At 40.5% G+C, this 18827-nt stretch overlaps 1 long non-coding RNA gene across 3 annotated transcripts in view; it reads right to left on the bottom strand.

Moving 5' to 3' along the window:
- The window catches only part of LOC132822911 (uncharacterized), a 51894-nt gene that overhangs the window by 11397 nt on the left and 21670 nt on the right, over positions 1-18827 (bottom strand). The gene's annotated exons all lie outside the window — the stretch shown is intronic.

The following is an 18827-nucleotide window of genomic DNA, read 5'->3' on the forward strand; positions in this document are numbered from 1 at the left end:
AAGAAGCTCTCTTCCTCCCTCTACAACTCACTTTTTACATCTGATTGTGTTCCCTTCCCAGCAAGCCAGTCAGGAAGCTTGCAGAATTTACTGTCAAATTGGATCAGGCCAGAAATGTGCAAGCTATTTACCTTGATTGACTGACTATATTGAATAGATATTGTTGGGTCAATGCGGCAAGGTTTCAGATAGATTGGACATTTGGTAGAACTGTTTTGAAAACAGCCTTGCTCCTAGAGTTGGCTCAATCAATATGGAAATTCAGTATCCAGTACTGCCTTTTATAACACATCTTCCTGGACTAGAAACACATAGCTGAATCATGTTAAATACATCAGTTTGATTCAGCGATGTATTTACATAGGAGAAATCTGCATGTTGGTTCAATGATAGTAAGACACTATACTTGGGAATGCCCTGGAGAACTGTAATTAAATGAGCCACTTAAATCAGAGGACCTGATACTCCAGAGACTGTTTGCACAAGAAGCAGGAACCTTGGAAGCAATAAACTCAGGCTCCACCTCAGTTTGGTCAGCTGTAACTCAGGTAGTACAAATTACTTTATGATTTTGCGTATCCAAAGCAAATTTTTTAAAAGGTGGGATAACATAGTAATTTAAGAACTGCAAGGTTACTCGGGAAATAGAGGGAAAGATTGGTTTTATCGAATTACATGGATATAAACTTGTGTATCAACAATAATAAACCACTTCTCATGGTAAACCGCATCTCATTAGTCTAAAAAGCGTCCTAGTTAGTAAGCAAGTAAATTAAACACACACACAAACGATGCAGCAATGCAGCAGTTAATATGCACACCAGCTTGTTGTCGCAAACAAATAAACGACCAATCAATCAATTTTTACTAGTATTTGGTTAAGGATGTGTTTTGAGGAGAATTTCCCTGTTCTGCTTCAATTAAGCCATGAGATCAGTGTCCATTTTAAGCCTTTCTGACATTACCTTATTTGCCATAAAACCTCTACAGGGAATTTGATTTGAGAAAATGCAACAGCTGTTTTAGGGTGGAACGAAGTTGATATTGTCTAATTATATCCAAATGCAATATGAAAAATTGCACTTGGATCAAAGGGATCACTAACGCAATTCACAAGAGAATAGTTTTGACTTTAACAATTTGAATTTATATAGATAGTTTACTTAATTGACATGCCAGATAAAAATAGAAAATGACAAAACTAATTTTATCCATTCATGAGAATCTCTCATTTTGGTTTTTAAATAGCGTCCCCTTATTTTCTTATGCTATTGTTGTACAGCCTGGAAATAGACAAGTTGGAACAAAGGGTCTATATCGAACAAGTTTCCCAAACTAAACTGGTCCCATATCCCTGTAAACTTTTCATGTTCATGTGCCTGTCCATATATCTCAAGTATTGTAACTGTACCTGTATCTACCACTACTTCTGTCAGTTCATTCCACATACCAATCATTATGTGTGAAAACGTTGCCCTACACCTTAAAGATGTGTCATGTTGTTTTGAAACCCCCAATCGTAAGAGAAACACCCTTGCTATACACTTTATGTCCGTCATGACTTTACAAACCTCCAGTAAGGTCACCCCTCAATCTCCTCCAATCCAGTTAAAAAGGTGCCAGCATATTCAGCCTCTCCTTGTAACTCAAACCCTTCATTCCTGGTACCATCCTTGCAAATTTTCTCTGCACCTCCTCCAATTTGATATCCTTCCTATAGCAAGGCAACCAGAACTGCACACCATACTTCAATGTCTTGCTTAAGAAAGGAAGTGGGGAACATACATGAAATGATAGGCGAGTCAATCTGATGTCTGTGGTGGGGAAGCTTTGAAGACAATACTGAGGGACAAGATCTATGTACATTTGGAAGAAAATAGACTAGTTGACATGCACCGTGGTTTTGTATGGGGAAGTTTGTCTCACCAACCTGATTGAATTTTTTTTGAAGCGGTGTCGAAGGTAATTGATGAGGGAAGGGCTGTGGATGTAGTTTATATGGAATTTAATAAGGTATTTGATACAGTCCTAGAACAAAAACAAAAATCGCATGGGATTCAGGATGGACTGGCTCAAATGGATACAAAACTGGCTTGGTCATAGAAGTGGTAAGTGTTTTTCAGAATGGAGACTAGTTCCACAGGGATCCGTCTTAGGTATTCTGTTTAGTATATATCCATGAGCTGGAGGAAAATATGAGTGGTTTGATTAGTAAGTTTGCAGATGACACCAAGATCGGTGGAGTTATCTGCTGCTCGTTCCGAAAAGAAATTCTCAATCCTCTGGTCTACCACTCATAGTATGCCTTAGTGTTTGATTGGAGTTGTCCTTGAGTGTCTTCATTAGCGATGGGTAGTTCATCCTTCTCATGATGTCCTTTTCAACTGGAATGAATTTTTACCGAGTCCTATGTTAAACTTGTTTAAATGACTGCCATTTCAGACCTTCTCCTTTGTCTATTTCTCCACAACTACTTTTCTTACACTGTAATTGCCAAGGCAGATTTATTTCACAGTGGCTAAATCCAATAACAACAGATCAATCACCCCTTCATCAATGGTGGAAAAACTTCTGATAGTACTGGTAAAATTAACCATCAATTGACATAATATTAGTTATCATTTAGCAGTCACTGTATATTTGCCAAAGGTCATGTTTGACATATTCACAGAATTGCAGAATTGTTATGATACAATATGGCACAAGAGGGCAGCATTTGGCTGATCACATCCACACCAATTCTTTAAATGAACATCATGATTTTGAAGTTAGTGATGTTTCCCAGTATTGCTGTGCATGGATGACTATTTGAATAAAAACAAATGGCCTCTTGAATGCCATAACTAAAACTGCATCCATTGCACTTCCAGATAATGCACTCAAAACTTGAACTAGTCATCCAAAATAGATTTTTGCTTAATATCGTATTTGCTTCTTTTGTGAATCACTTTTTAAACCTGTGTCCTCTCATTCTTAATTCTTTGAGTGAGAACAATTTTTCCTTATCTACTCTGTGTAGCCCACTCATGAATAACCAGTTATTGATGGAGAAGAGTACTTTTTATTCATTCTTGATAATGGAAAGACTTGTTAACAGTATCCAGTCCAACAGAACTAAAGAGGGCATTGGTTAAGGAGCAGAAAGCAGACAGTAGAAGTGAAAGTTATTTTTCAGCTTAGAGGTCCACAAAGGTTTCCCAGAGATCAGTGCTGAGATCATTGCTCCTTTGACAGTATAATTGGATGTAGGTTTGCTCACTGAGCTGGAAGTTTAATTTTCAGACATTTCATGACTATATTGGGTAACATAGTCAGTGAGCCTTCAGACAAAGCACTGCTGTGTTTTCTGCTTTGTATTTATGTTTGGGTTTCCTTGGGTTGGTGATGTCATTTCCTGCTCTTTTTTTCTCAGGGGTGGTAAATGGAATCAAAGTAAATGTATATGTTGATAGAATTCCGGTTGGAATGTCATGCTTTTATGAATTCTCATGCATGTCTCAGTTTGGCTTGTCCTAGGATGGATGTGTTGTCCCAGTCTGTATGTAAGGATATTAGTGAGAGAGGGTTGTATTGTTTTGTGGCTAGCTGATGTTCATGTATCCTGGTGGATAGTTTTCTGCCTGTTCGTCCAATGTAGTGTTTGTTACAGTTCTTGCACAGTAGTTTGTAAATGACGTTTAGTTTCACTTGTTGCCTGTATAGGGTCTTTCAAGTTCAATTAGCTGCTTTTTTAGTGTGTTGGTGGGTTTTTGGGCTACCAAAATGCCCACAAGGGGTCTGGGTAGGGTGGCAGTCGTTTCCGAAATGTCTTTGATGTTGCTGAGAGTGGTTAGGGTTTCTGAATGCATGTATGGACGCATTAAGCAAAAACTGGCCTGAAATGGGAAGTGAATGCCATCCAACAGAGCGCCCCCCACGAACAGCTGTACTTCCTGCACCCCACTAGCCAAAAGAATAGCAGAGCAAAATGGCTGTAGAATGCTTAGAGAAATGATTAATGATGCCCACAACATACTCTAAATACAACCAGGAATTCTGCATCAAAATAATTACTCACTCACTCATGCAACAGACCGTGAATAGACAGACACAGTACAACAAGCTATAGATAGTTGACAGCAACAAACACAAAATAAAAAAAAAACTAGACCTGCAGAAAAAAACAAGACAAACTTACACAAAATAACAACACTGACAACACACAAGCATGGATTAAGGAAAAAAACTTATCTAACCGACCCTTAATAGATACGGAAAAAGCTGCCTTAAGGATTAAATTACAGCTGCCAGGATGCGGGCAAGAAAGATTTCTTAGCAGCATTATAAACAACACTGAAAGACAACCAACTCATCGAAGAAACCAAACAAACTATCAGACAGGCAGTCACACCAACATGAAGCAGGAAAAAGGAAGGAAAACACTAGAAAGACTGAAAAGCTAAAAACATTGTAATCATACCTGCTGACAAAGGACGCTTAACAGTCATTTTAAATCCGAGACAACACTGAAAAAACAAACGCACTACTTGCAGACACCAACACCAAGCAACAAAGTGACAATAGACTCGACCCCACAACTAGAGAACTGAATCACAGCCCTACTCAAAACTTCAGAAATTTGGAGAAATAAATAAGACAGACGTCTAAAAAAATATCAGATGAATCCAACACACCACACTCCTAGGGATTACCCAAAATTCACAAACCAGCAGCCCCCCTCAGACCCATAGTCTCACTACCTGGAACACCAACTTACAGATTGGCCAAGGAGCAACACCAAAGACGAAAACACTTAGCAGAAGACTCTCGCCACTCCACCCGAGAATTCCTGAAAACCAAAGATACCAAGATAGAAGAGGATAAAATAATAGTCTCCTTTGAAGTAACAGACCTCTTCACATGTATCAACATCAACCTGTACAAGGAAACAGGGACTACACTGTTAGAAGAACCAAAGACACATTCTGTCCTTGTTGGTGTATCATCAAGCTAGTGCACCTATTCCTTCCCCCACACTTCACCTTCAGCAACAAAACTACAAACCAACAGAACACCCATGGGATCTCCAATATCAAGGTTCTTAGCAAAGGCAGTAATGCAGAGACTCGAACAATCACCTCTGCCAACCATCCAACCTAAACTTTGGGTCTGCTACATGGATGACACCTTTGTCATCATTAAATGAAACAAATTAGAGGAAACCTTCAAGACCATCAATAATACCCTTACTGGCATAAAATTCACGAAAGAGGAGGAAAACAACAACAGACTGTCATTCCTAGATGTCACAGTCTAGCAAACAGCCAACTGGGAATTTCAAACCAGCATCTACAGGAAAACAACATATTCTGACCAAATATTGAACTACAGAAGCAATCATCCCAACATTCGCAAACGAAGCTGCATCAGAATATTATTTCAATGTGCCACCACACACTGCAGCACAGAGGAATTATGCAGAGCAGAGGAAAATCACCTATACCATGTATTCAAAAGAATGGGTAGCCAATGAACATAGTCCGCCGATTTCTCAGCAACAAACCCAAATAAGCAGACAAAATGCATCCATAAACCCTAGCCACTCTCCCCTACAAAGATATTTTGGAAATGACTACCAGACTACTCAGACCCCTTGGCATCATGGTACCCATGAACCCACCAAAATACTAAACCATCAGCTAATGAACTTGAAAGACCCCATACAGACAAGCAAAACTAATGTCTTTTACAAAATACCTTGCAAGGACTGTAACAAATAGTACATTGGATAAACAGGCAGAAAGCAAGCCACCAGGATACATGAACATCAACAAGCTACAAAACGACATGACCCTCTCTTACGAGTATTCTTACAAACAGATAAGGAAGGACACCACACCCATACTAGGACAATCCAAATGGAGACATGCACAAGAATTCCTAGAAGCATGGCATTCTAACTGGAGGTCTATCAAGAAATGCATTGACTTGGATCCCATTTACCACCCCTGAGAACAGGAAATGACATCATCTACCCAAGGAAACCCAAACTAATAAATAGAAAGCAGGAAATGCCAGCAGTGCGTTGTCTGGAGGTTCACTGAAGATATGACCTTGTACGGTGATGAAACGTCTGAAAATGGACCTTCCAGCTCAGCGAGCAAACCTACATCCAGAACCTCAACCTGAGCTACAAATCTTCTCAAAACTCGCAATAATGTTAATTCTTTCAATGTGTGCATAACTTTGTATTTCTAAATTGTCATTCATAAACTTCAAACTTTGAGAAGGATGTTCACAGACATAAGGTGAAAATACATAGGAGAAGTGCGCATAAAAGGGCAAGTCCAACACAGAAGGGTGAAGTAGGAAAAATGAGAGTAAACAAAATAAGTTGGATAAATTTCAAGAAGGGAAGGAACAAAAGCACCTTTGGATACGTACGTATACATATAAATCTTTGAAGGCGGAAGAACAACATGAAACAGGTGTTGTTTGAAAAAAAAAGCAAATGATATGAGAGGCAAAGACTAGAAAAACAATGCAGTAATGTTAAATATTCTATACAACATTCAGCCTCCCTTTTTAAAAAAAAAATTGATTAATAGGACGTGGCAAAGTTGCTGGCTAGTCCAGCATTTGTTCTCTATTCCTACTTGCCCAGAGGGCAGTTCAGAACCAACCACATTCCTGTGGGTCTGGAGTCATGTGTGGGCCAGACTAGGTACAAACAGCAAAATTCCTTCTCTAACAACCAATTCATCGACCTGGACCCAATATATAAACCATTGCAATGAGTTGGTTCTGTCGCTTGGGTGCTGGTTGGTGTACATGGATGTGGGTTGCAAGTTGTCTGCCTGTTTGTTCTATTTATTGCTTGGTGCAGTCGCTGCATGGGATTTTGTAAATTACATTTGTCTTGTACATAGTGAGTATCTTGGAAGCATGGTACTCCTCCTCAGTCTCAATCAACATACACGTTGACTTGGACCCAATATTCAAATCACTGCAATGGAAAACCAGAACTGGCACTAACCGGAACCATTTTATTTCAAAGCAGAAAAGTACAGCTGTGCTTCACAGCAGGCAACACAGCACTGATTTTTCCCCACCTAGAAAGGGGACAAAACATTTGCCAACAAACCTACTAGCTCGACAAACAACGAATCCAAATCAGTTCCCGAACTACAGATTTTCACAGAAACTTTGAAGGGATATGGCTATTTGAAAAGGAGCATTTTACAGTCTTACAAGCTCTTCAATGAACTCCTCTGGCTGGACAGGCTGAATACCTTGGTAAAAACAATGATTGCAGATGCTGGAAACCAGATTCTTGATTTTAGTGGTGCTGGGCAAGCACAGCAGTTCAGACAGCATCCAAGGAGTAGGAAAATCGACGTTTCGGGCAAAAGCCCTTTGTCAGGAATACAGGTTGTATTCCTGATGAAGGGCTTTTGCCCGAAACATTGATTTTCCTGTTCCTTGGATGCTGTCTGAACTGCTGTGCTTTTCCAGCACCACTCTAAGGATGAATAGCTTCCCCTATCTCTAACCTCTATAACATCATCTGCCTCCAACTCTACCGCAGTGGAATTACTGCAGAAATCCTCATTTCTGACTTTGCAACCTCTAGACGTGGTTATTCCATTTTTCTTTTGGTCCATCTCCCATTCACCACATTGCATGACTTCACTTCAACTGAACACTAACACTCCTACTCTGTATCTCTTAAGGTTGTGTTCATCCATCAGGTTTATTTATCCTTGCTGAGCTAACCCTAACCCTTCCAAAGCCTCAAATGTAAAAGTTCATGTTTAGGTTTTCTTAAATTCTTCAATCTCAGCAGGTTTTCTATATTTTGGATTTACCTTTTGTGTTGCTTCTTTAAACTCGCTTTTGGTGGTCTTATATGTGGGAGTCTAAGCCCTATATTCTGGAATTCATTTCCCTCAATCAAGTGGTTGAAAAGGAATCTATTGAACTCTTCAAAGAAGAATAGGGTATTTTTCTGCAATGTCCTCACTACCATATTTATGTATCAACCAACAAAGCCAGATGATCTGATTGTTGTCACAGTGCAGTTCGTGGAGCTCATATGCAAATTGACAACCTAAAAGAAAATCAGTATTAGCTATCTGTAAAATGAATGATTGGGATGATGGAGTGGTTCATGTTTCTTGCCCAATTATTTGTTTCTGGGATGAAAACCTTCCTGTCGTTGCTTCAAAGCCCGGGGGTTTACGTGCAATTAGATTTTAGGTGTTATTTGTGATCGGGAGGTTACCAGTAACTAGTGATGGAGGAGGGTTACCTGGTTGATTGCAATCCTGGAATTTTGATGAGATGAGATGACAAAGCACATCATCCCAATACACTCCCCCCTTTGTGTGGCTGCCATGTCCATTCTCACATGGTGCACCACTAATTTTCCCATCAGTTGGAAACTGAGGTCTAGCGAAATAAAATTCCCCATTATTCAATTCTTGACTGTCTGGGGAGGTGATGGCCTTGTGTTATTATCACTAATCTACTAATTCAGAAACTGAGATAATGTCTAGGGACCCTGGCTTGAATCCTGGCATGGCAGGTGAAGAATTTAACTTGAATAAACATTGGACTAAAAATCTAATGAGGATCAGGAAACCACTGCCAATTGTTGGAAAAAAAATCTATCTGGTTCAGTGATGTCTTTTTGGGAAGGAAAACAACCATCCTTTCGTGGTCTGGCCTACATGTGACTCCAGACTCGCAGCAACATTGTTGATTATTAACAGCCCTCTGAAATGGCCTTGCAAGCTTTTCAAGTAGTTACAATTGCTATGAAGTCACAAAAAAGAAATGAAATTGAATGGGCCACTTGCTCTTGATCGAGGTACTGAAAACGCAGTGTTCCTGCTGATCCTACACAGTCCTTCTTACTAACCGCTAGAGGCTAGTGTCAAATTGGGAGAACTATCTCATAGAATAATCAAGCAACAACCTGATAGTTATACTCGTGGAATGACATGAGTGATTATAATCAATGTCCCAGCCACCACCACCGTGGATATGTCCTCTTCCAGCAGCAAGACAGGCTCAGCAGAGGTAGTGACATAATAATATGCAGTCAGGCAGGATTTGCCCTGGGAGTGCTCAATGTGAAAGCAAGACTTTGTCTTAACAAGACCAATGCAATGGTCACTCCTTACTAATACTGTCATGGACAGATGCATCTGCGGCAGGCAGATTGTTGAGGATGAGGCATAGTCAACATTGACTCTGGACGCAATGAAGTCTCATGGCATCAGGTCGAACATGAGCAATCCTGCTGACTACTACGGAATGTCCTCCTTTAGCTGATAATTCAATTCTGAACCACAACTGGAAGAAGCACGAAGGATAACAAGGGTACACAATACACCCTGGCTGGGAGAGTTCAATGTCCACTACTAAGAGTAGCTTGACAGCAGCATTCTTGATTGAGTTGGTCGTTGAGTCTGTGGCAGGTGGTGAGAGAACCAATAAAGAGGGAAAAAACAGACTATGCCTCATCCACACCAATCTGACTGCTGCAGATGCATCCAGGCCAGTATTGGAAAGAGTGACCACTGTGTAGTCCCTGGGGAGACAAAATCCTGCTTTCATATTGAGAATTTTCTGGTTGCTTCATCAATTACTGTCCCTCTATCATAAAGGTCAAAAGTGAGGATATTCTCTGATGATAGCACAATGTCCAGAACCATTCACAATTTTTCGCATACTGAAGCACTTCATGTCCAAATGCAATAAGACCTAAACAATATCCAGGTTTGGGCTGATAATTGGTAAGGAGAAAGTCAGGATTGCAGATGTTGGAGATCAGAGTCGAGGGTGTGGTGCTGGAAAAGCACAGCACATCAAGCAACATCCAAGAAGCAGGAGAATCGACGTTTCGGGCATCAACCCTTCATCAGGAATAAACCTAATTGGGAGACCTGGCCACTCCCTTGCCATTGTTAAACTAGGCTCTTTCGACAGCCCTTTACACCTCAGCCTTTACGATGCAAGGACAAAATAACCTTGTCCAAGTGACAGCATAGTAACACCTCCCCTGCCCTTAAAACGGATGAACCATCAATGTACAAAAATGGCTTCATTTTAAACCTCTTAGTCTTACTATGTTAGTACACTACAATACATACACTTTGCATTGACTATCAATATGCAAACATTCATGACTTCAGTCCATCTACTGCCACTGAACGCCTCCGTTTTTTTCATCCAACTCTCGACAATGCATCAGCAATTATATTTTCTTGTCCTGCCATATTTATAATTTTCAAATTGAATGGATGCAAATAATAAGCTCTATCTAAACAATCTGGAATCTTTGTCCTTAAATTTTTCAGTACATTATGATTGTCTCAGGCACTATTGCCAACATAAATGTTGAAATGTTGTAACGCCAATACCAAGCTCAAGGTCTCCTTCTTAATTGTCAAATATTTCTACTGATGAATGCTTAATTTCCTGGAGAAATATCCAATAGGTCTTTCTATCAACTCTTCATCCTCCTGTAAGGGTACAGCACCGACACCCACACCACTCGCATCAATAATCACCTTGAATGGTTTTGCATAATTAGGTGTGGCTAACACTGGAGCAAGGGTTGATACAGCTTTCAGGCTGTCAAAGGACTTCTGACTGTCTGCGTCCATGGAAACTTCCTGCTCTACTTCAGTAATTCAGTGAGTGGAGCAGCCACACTGCTAAAATTCGTTACGAATTTCCATTAAAACTTCCATTCAATCCCAGGAAGAATTGTACTGCTGACTTCATTGATGGGAAATGCGCTAATAACTTTTGTTTTCACATTCCACAGGGCCATCCGTCCATGTCCGATAACATGGCCCAGGAACGTGACATTATCTTTGGTGAATTCACTCTTAGCCAAATTTATCACCAAGCCTCCCTCCCAAAGTTGATTGAATAATTCCAATAAATTCTGCAAACGTTCCTTCCATGTGTAACTAAAATTCACCAGGTTGTCTGTATACCACACAATTGGATAATCCAGAAGTTACTTTATTGGTTAGTTTTTGAAATGTGGCTGGCACATTTTTCATAACAAATTGCATGACTTTAAATTGACACAGTCCAATTGGTGTTTGGAAAACCAGAACTATTTTTGCTCTTTCCGATAAGGGTATCTGCCAGTATCCTCTGAGTAAGTTCAATTGAGAAATTGAAGTTGCTTGTCTAACCTTCTCAATATAGTCTTCCAAATGGAAAATCAGAAATGAATGAGACTTTGTAACTACATTGATTTTGCTAGAGTCTACACATAACGTTGGGTAGCATATGGATTCAGCACCATTACTGTGGATGAGCTCCAGTCACTGCAACTCACTTTGATTATGTTGGCTTGGAACATGTGTTCAATCTCCTTTTGAATCTGTGCCAACTTTAGAGGGTTAGGTCTGGAAGAATGTTGCTTAATTGGAACATCATTTCCATTATCTACATCATGCATAATTAGATTAGTGCGTCCCAGCTTATTTTGACATCCCTCCCCATGTGATAGCAATAATTCTTTCAAGTTATTTCCTCCAGAAGGTACCTTAATAATTTATCCCAATTTTTGACAATTTCCTCATTGTCCAATTTAATTTGAGGAATGTCCAAATTAGGTTCTTCGCTCTGTGTTGTAACAGTAACACATTCTCCTTTTGCTTTCCTTCCTATCAAAATACGTTTTGAGCATATTCACATGACACACTGAGATTACTTTCTGTCTGGAGTCCTTATCAAATAGTTCAACTCACTCAATCTCCTTTCAACTTGATAAGGTCCACTAAACCTTGCTTTTAAAGGTTCACCTATCACTAACATTTAACCTGTTTGCAAAATTGTGACTTTTTGATTTTTTGCTTGCTTCCTGTTTCATCATACACTGATATTTTTAGATGCTGTCAAGCCAACTCCCCTGCTTTATTTAATCATTCCCTAAAAGTTGACATGTAATCCAAATGTGAGCTCTGAACCAATTTCAGTGGTCCTCTCACTTAATGCCCAAAAATTTCTTCAAATGGACTGAATTTGGTCAATTCATTTGGCGCATCTCTAATTGAAAAAAAGTACAAACAGTATTCCTTTATCCGAATCATCATCTGAATAGTCCTGACTATTAGCCCTTAACATGGTCTTTAATTCCTGAAGCCACCTTTCTAGTGCTCCCTGTGATTCTGGATGGTACGCAGTAGATTTGAATGGTTATCTTCCAAAGCTGTCCATAACTTTATTGAATAATTTTTATGTAAATTTTGATCCTTGATTTGATTATATCTCTGTGGGTAGTCCGTATCTAGTGAAAAATATGAATAACTCCTCTACAATCCTTCTAGTTGTGATATTATATAATGGAATGGCCCCTGGAAATCTAGTGGACACATTGTTAATAAATACTGATTCTCACTTTGTGTTTTAGGTAGCAGTCCTTCGCGATCAATTCGGACCCTTGGAAAAGGTTCGTCAAATGGGTATTGAAGGTGCTGGTTTTATTACTGCCTGCAGTTTTCCAATTACCTGACATGCATGTGTTACGAAGAAGTCGAAAGAGTGTATGGTGACTTTAAGATAGTAAGTGTTTTCTGAGTTTTGAAGTAAAGTACTGCCTCAGCTGTCAGAATACAAAACCGCTAAGAGACGGCTGTTCCAAAATAGATACATATAACAATTGGCTTTTAAATGGATACCTGTGTTCTGGTTGCTGTTTTGATGATGATTCAAATATAACCAATTAATTTAAATTATGGCCAGGATACCAAAACCCAATTGAGTTTGAATGTATTGTATTGACAGCATTGGACCAATGAGAGGGAATGATGTTGGGGGCTTTAAAATACGAGGGAATTTTGAAAATCGGTCAGAACAACTGCCTATTGAACCAGAGAGCACTACCGTAGAGCCAAAGAGCAAACACCATCCGAAAAAATAAAGTCATGATTTGGAGATGCTGGTGTTGGACTGGGGTGTACAAAGTTAAAAATCACAACACCAGATTATAGTCCAACACGTTTAATTGGAAGCACACTAGCTTTCGGCGCGACACTCCATCAGGTGATAGTGGAGGGCTCGATCGTAACACAAAATTTATAGCAAAAATTTACAGTGTGATGTAACTGAAATTATACATTGAAAAATTGATTGTCTGTTAAGCCTTTCATCTGTTCGAATACAGTGATAGTTTCACTTCTTTCATGTGTAAATCACAAAACCTTTTTTTAAAAAGTTGCATTCTCGGGTTAGCTGTTAACAATGGTGATAGTTAGACAATATGTTGAAGGTGTTAGCCCCCTGTGTTCTCTGTCTATGACCTGATGTTTAGATTGATTCTAATCTTAAAAAGTGAGATAACGGAGTTTTACATAAATTCATGCAGTTTTTGAGCTCCGAGTTCTACATGAATGTATGCAGTTTTTGAGCAAAGTGCAATGTAACTCTGCAAGTACAAATTCACCCAACAAAATATATGTGTGCATGTGGGTCTTTGTGTCTGTCTGTCTGTGTGGGGTGGGGGTTGTGGGTGTGAGAATGTGTGTGGAGTGAATGCAGAGTGTCTTAAGTCTGTGAGGGGGTGCATGTGTGAGTGTGGGAGTGTGTGTGTGTCTATAAGGGTGTGTGTGGGTTCTGTGTGCACATCTGTGTGTACCTGTGTCCGTGTGTCCAAGGCTGAACAGAGGCTGATAGCTAAGTTCGGTACCCATAGGGAGGGTCTCAACCGGGACCTCGGGTTCATGTCATATTACATGTGATCACCATTGCACTACACACACATTCCTACACATACACTCACACACTCACATACACATTGACACAGGTACACACAGACGCGCACACAGACACCCACACACACCCTTATAGACACACACACTCCCACACTCACACATGCACCCCCTCACAGACTTAAGACACTCTGCATTCACTACACACACAACCCCCACGCCAGAGACACACACACACACACACACACACACGCACGCAAAGACCCACATGCATACATATATTTGTGGGGTGAATTTGTACTTGCAGAGTTACATTGCACTTTGCTCGAAAACTGCATACATTCATGTAGAACTCTGGTTAATGCAGTTTTTGAGCTCAATGTAAAACTCTGCTATCTCACTTTTTAGATTAGAATCAATCTAAACATCAGGTCATAGACAGAACACAGGGGGCTAACACCTTAAACATATTGTCTAGCTATCACCATTGTTAACAGCTAACCCGAGAATGCAACTTTTTAAAAAAAGGTGTCGATAGTAGTCATGATTTGGTGATGCCGATGTTGGACTGGGGTGTACAAAGTTAAAAATCTCACAACACCAGGTTATAGTCCAACAGGTTTAATTGGAAGCACACTAGCTTTTGGAGCGACGCTCCTTCATCAGGTGACAATCACCTGATGAAGGAGCGTCGCTCCAAAAGCTAGTGTGCTTCCAATTAAACCTGTTGGACTATAACCTGGTGTTGTGAGATTTTTAACTTTGTACACCCCAGTCCAACATCGGCATCTCCAAATCATGACTACTATCGACACCAGGTGATTGTCACCTGATGAAGGAGCGTCGCTCCGAAAGCTAGCGTGCTTCCAATAAACCTGTTGGACTATAACCTGGTGTTGTGATTTTTAACGAAAAAAATAAACATCTTGATCTCAACTTCTGAAGGCAATATCTATCAAAAGGTACCTTTTCCTGTAAAATCAGTAAAAACTAGGAAGACAGCAGAATCAAAAGACTGGAAGGAAGACAGCATAAGAGACTGAGAAATTAAGTTAATGTAATGTTTTAGTGTTATTGGAACAGTATATTAATAGAATTGTGTTCAGCTAAGGGGTAGTGGTTAGTTTGGGAAAGTGTGTTCAGTTTGTTAATAGTTTTGGTAATTGTTCCCTGTTGGAGGTGAAATAATTAAACTGTTATTTCTTATTTATACAGTGGAAATCAGATCTTCTTTTGTTCACACCTTTTTAACAGATTACAAGAAGAGGCGAACTTTTCTGGGTGTTTGGTTTTAATTAGCAGAGAGATTCGTTCTCCACTTTGAGGCAGTTTGGAGGCTGGGATTTGGACAGGTTTAGATGGATCTGAACGGATTTGAACATATTTGGTCCCAGCAGATTTAAACACACTTGGCGATTAGTATTGTAGATCTTTAAACAAAACTTAAGTGAGAAAAATCTGTTAAATTTCAGCTACTTGTAATTGGTTAGATTAAAAAAGTGAGAGAAATGTCATTTTCAGTTACTAAATGGTTTCTGAGGGTGGAAGAAGTGATCTTGGGAGGTTTATGAAAGGTGAGTAAGGAAAACCAGCTGCAATTGGTAGACAAGCTGGAGCTGGAGTTCCAAAACACTGTGTCACCAAAAAAAAATAAAGTTATTCCCGAAATAGCTAAATATTTAAATGTGCTGGAAAGGCCATTAGAATATTTGGAAATGGCTAAAATTCAATAGTAAATGAAGCAGCTTGCGTTAGAGGAGAATGAAATGGAAAATGTTCTTAGCGGAGCAGAGAGAAAAAGTAACAGAGTAGAAAGAGAGAGTTTGAATTTCAAAGTTGCAAATTAGTCAGGAAAATCAAGTTAACAGGATGGAGATAAAGAGAGAAGGTAGGGATGTATACAAATATGTTAAAATACTGTCACATTTGAATGAGAAAGATGTCAAAGCCCTTTTTACTTCATTTGAAAAATGAGCTCGGTAGATGGAGTGGTCAGAGAAATTGTGGGTAATGCTAGTTTAGACTAAGCTGGTAGGCTGGGCTGGTGAGGTATTTGCAGCACTGTCAGATGAGGAGTCAAGAGACTATGCAGATGTAAAACAGGCTATTTTGTGTGCTTATGAATCGGGACCAGAAGTATACAGACAGCGGTTCAGAAACATAAAGGAGGAACCAGGTCAGACCTACATTGAATTCTAAAGAATTAAACGTAGCAATTTTGATAGATGGGTGCAGGCCTTTAAAATACTCAAGACATACAAGGCACTAAGAGAGATTATTCTGCTGGAGGAGTTTAAAAACTCATTTGCAGAATTTAGGTGGATGAACTAAAGTTCAAAGAAGTGAGAAGAGATGCAGAGAGGGCAGATGAATATGCATCCGGTGAGGGATAGAAATTGGGAGGAGGGGAGATCCTTCACAACAGAACAAAGAGTAGATCATAGTGGGAATAGTTTACAACAGGTGGAAAAGGAAACCCAAGAGGGTGAAAAGGAAGTGAAATGCCTCAGGTGTTTTCATGTGATGAAGTGGGGCACATAAAATTACAGTGCTGCTGGTTTAAGAAACGCACTGGGAAAAGGTGTCTTCACTGCCATCACGTGGGGCATGTAAAGTATCAGTTAAAGAAAGGTACTGGGGGAAAATAGGTGGTCAAAGAGGCTAAGACAATAGGATTAGTGGAAATAGTAAAGGGAACCACAAGAGAAGTCAAGGAGTTGCAGGAGAGTGTACAGCCTAGGCATGGGCTAGGTATTGAGTTAGTACCCAATCTCTATAAAGACTTCATCTCTATGGATAAAGTTTAGTCAGGAAGAACAGGAGGAGAAGAGAAATAAGTTTCAATTTTGAGATATGGGATCTGGTCAGTCTCAAATAGTAAGAGATGAAGCAGGAGTTGAGGGAGCATGAGCCGGGGGCAACTGGGAAGGTAAATTAGAATATTAAATACTTACCTCGTGAATCAGCAGCCTCCATTTCAGCAGCAGGAGTCAAGAAAGCTCAAGCCGGGGGCAGTCAGGAAGGTAAATTAGAATATTAAATACTTATCTCGCTGAACAGGAGTGGAGGCGCTTTAGGGAACTGGAGCTGGATAGACTTCGGATTATTGAAGAGGCTGAGGGGTGATAAAGAGGAGATATAGGGAGGTAGTTAAACCTACATTCCAGGATAAATGTAGCTGGGTGACTGACAGGAGAGGGAAATGGAATAGGCAGTCAATGCAGGGACCTCTTGTGGCCATTCCTCTGAATAATAAATATACCGCTTTGAATACTGTTTGGCCGGGGGGTCTCTGGCTCTGAGCCTGGCTCCTTGGCTCAGAAGGGAAGAGGAGAGAATGGGAGAGTGCCACTCATAAGAGATTCAATAGTTAGAGGAACAGACATGAGATTCTGTGGTTGCGAACGAGACTTCCAGGTGGCACATTGCCTCCCGGGTGCCAGGGTTAGAGATGCTTGGATTGAGTGTACAGGATTCTTAAGGGGGAGGGGGAGCAGTCAGAAGTTGTGGTACACATCGGTACCGATGACATAGGGCTGAGGACCTGAAAAGTGAATGTAGGGAGTTAGGTTGAAAGCTAAAAGGCAGGATGAGCAGAATAGGAATCTCAAGATGGCCATGAGCTAGTGAGGCTAGGAACAGAGAACGAATGCAGCTGAACACATGGCTGCAGAGCTGTTTAGGAGGGAGGGCTTCAGATATGTGGATCATTGGGATACCATCTGGGGAAGGAAGATGGTTTGCACCTGAACTGAAGGGCACCAATATCCTGGGCGGGAGGTTTGCTAGAGCTTTTTGGGAGGGTCTAAATTAGTTTGGCAGGGGGATGGGAATCGGAGCTACGGATCAAAGGATGGGTAACTGGTGAACAGGCAGAGAGTCTGTGAGGAAGGATAGACAGTTGATCGGCAAAGTTGCATTCAGTGTGTTGGGTTCAATTGTGTCTATTTTAACACAAAGTGTCAGGAGTAAGGGTGATGCACTTTGAGCATGGATCAGTACTTGGTCCTATGATGTTGTGGCCATACACAGACTTGGATATCAGAGGGTCAGGAATGGTTGTGGATGTTCTGGGGTTCAGATGTTTCAGAAGGATTAGGGAAGCAAAGTAAAAGAGGTGATAGAGTGGCATTGCAATTAGTGGATAGCATAAAAACTGCAGAAAGGGAGGTCTTTGAGGAGGGTTTGTCTACTGAGTCATTATGGGTGAAAATCAAAAACAGGAAAGGAGCAGTCACCTTATTGGGAATTTTCTTTAGACCCTCCCAGTAGCAACAGAGACAGAGGAGTAGATTAGGAGGCAGATTTTGGAAAGGTACAGAAGTAACAGGGGGAGACAAATTGGATGTTTAAGAAGGAAATTGAAGGGAAAGTTAGAACAAGGGAAGTCAAGAAAGAAAACTGTATTGATGAGGCAGAAAACTCAAAAAGGGATCATGCTGTAAGGTTGAGTGTAATAGGAGTTGATGGGAAGGGTGAGAGCAGTAACAAATTAAAAATACTATATATGAATGCACGAAGCATTAGAAATAAGATGGATGAGCTTGAGGCTCTTTTGGAAATTGGCAAATACGATATTGTGGGGATAACAGACGTGGCTTCAAGTGGACAGGGCCTGGGAAATGAATATTCAAGGCTACACGTGCTATCGTAAGGACAAACTGACGGGCAGAGGGGGTGGGGTGGCCATGTTGGTAAGGGATGATATTCAGTCCCTTGCGCGGGGGGACCTAGAATCAGGGGGATGTAGAGTCAATATGGATAGAGCTGAGAAATTCAAAGGGTAATTATCTACAGGCCTCCAAACAGTAGTCTGGATGTCGGATAGAAGTTGAATCAGGAGCTGAAATTGGCCTGTCACAAAGATATTACTACAGTTGTTATGGGGTATTTCAACATGCAGGTAGACTGGGAGAATCGGGATGGTATTGGACCTCAAGAAAGAGACTGTGTGTTGTGGAGTGCCTCAGAGATGGATTCTTAGAACAGCTGGTGCTGGAGCCTACCAGGGAGAAGGCAATTCTGGATCTGGTATTGTGCAACGAACCAGAATTGATCAGGGACCTCGAAGTGAAGGAGCCATTGGGAAGTAGTGACCATAATACA

The sequence above is a fragment of the Hemiscyllium ocellatum genome, chromosome 2, assembly GCF_020745735.1.
Source record: "Hemiscyllium ocellatum isolate sHemOce1 chromosome 2, sHemOce1.pat.X.cur, whole genome shotgun sequence".
NCBI lineage: Eukaryota > Metazoa > Chordata > Chondrichthyes > Orectolobiformes > Hemiscylliidae > Hemiscyllium > Hemiscyllium ocellatum.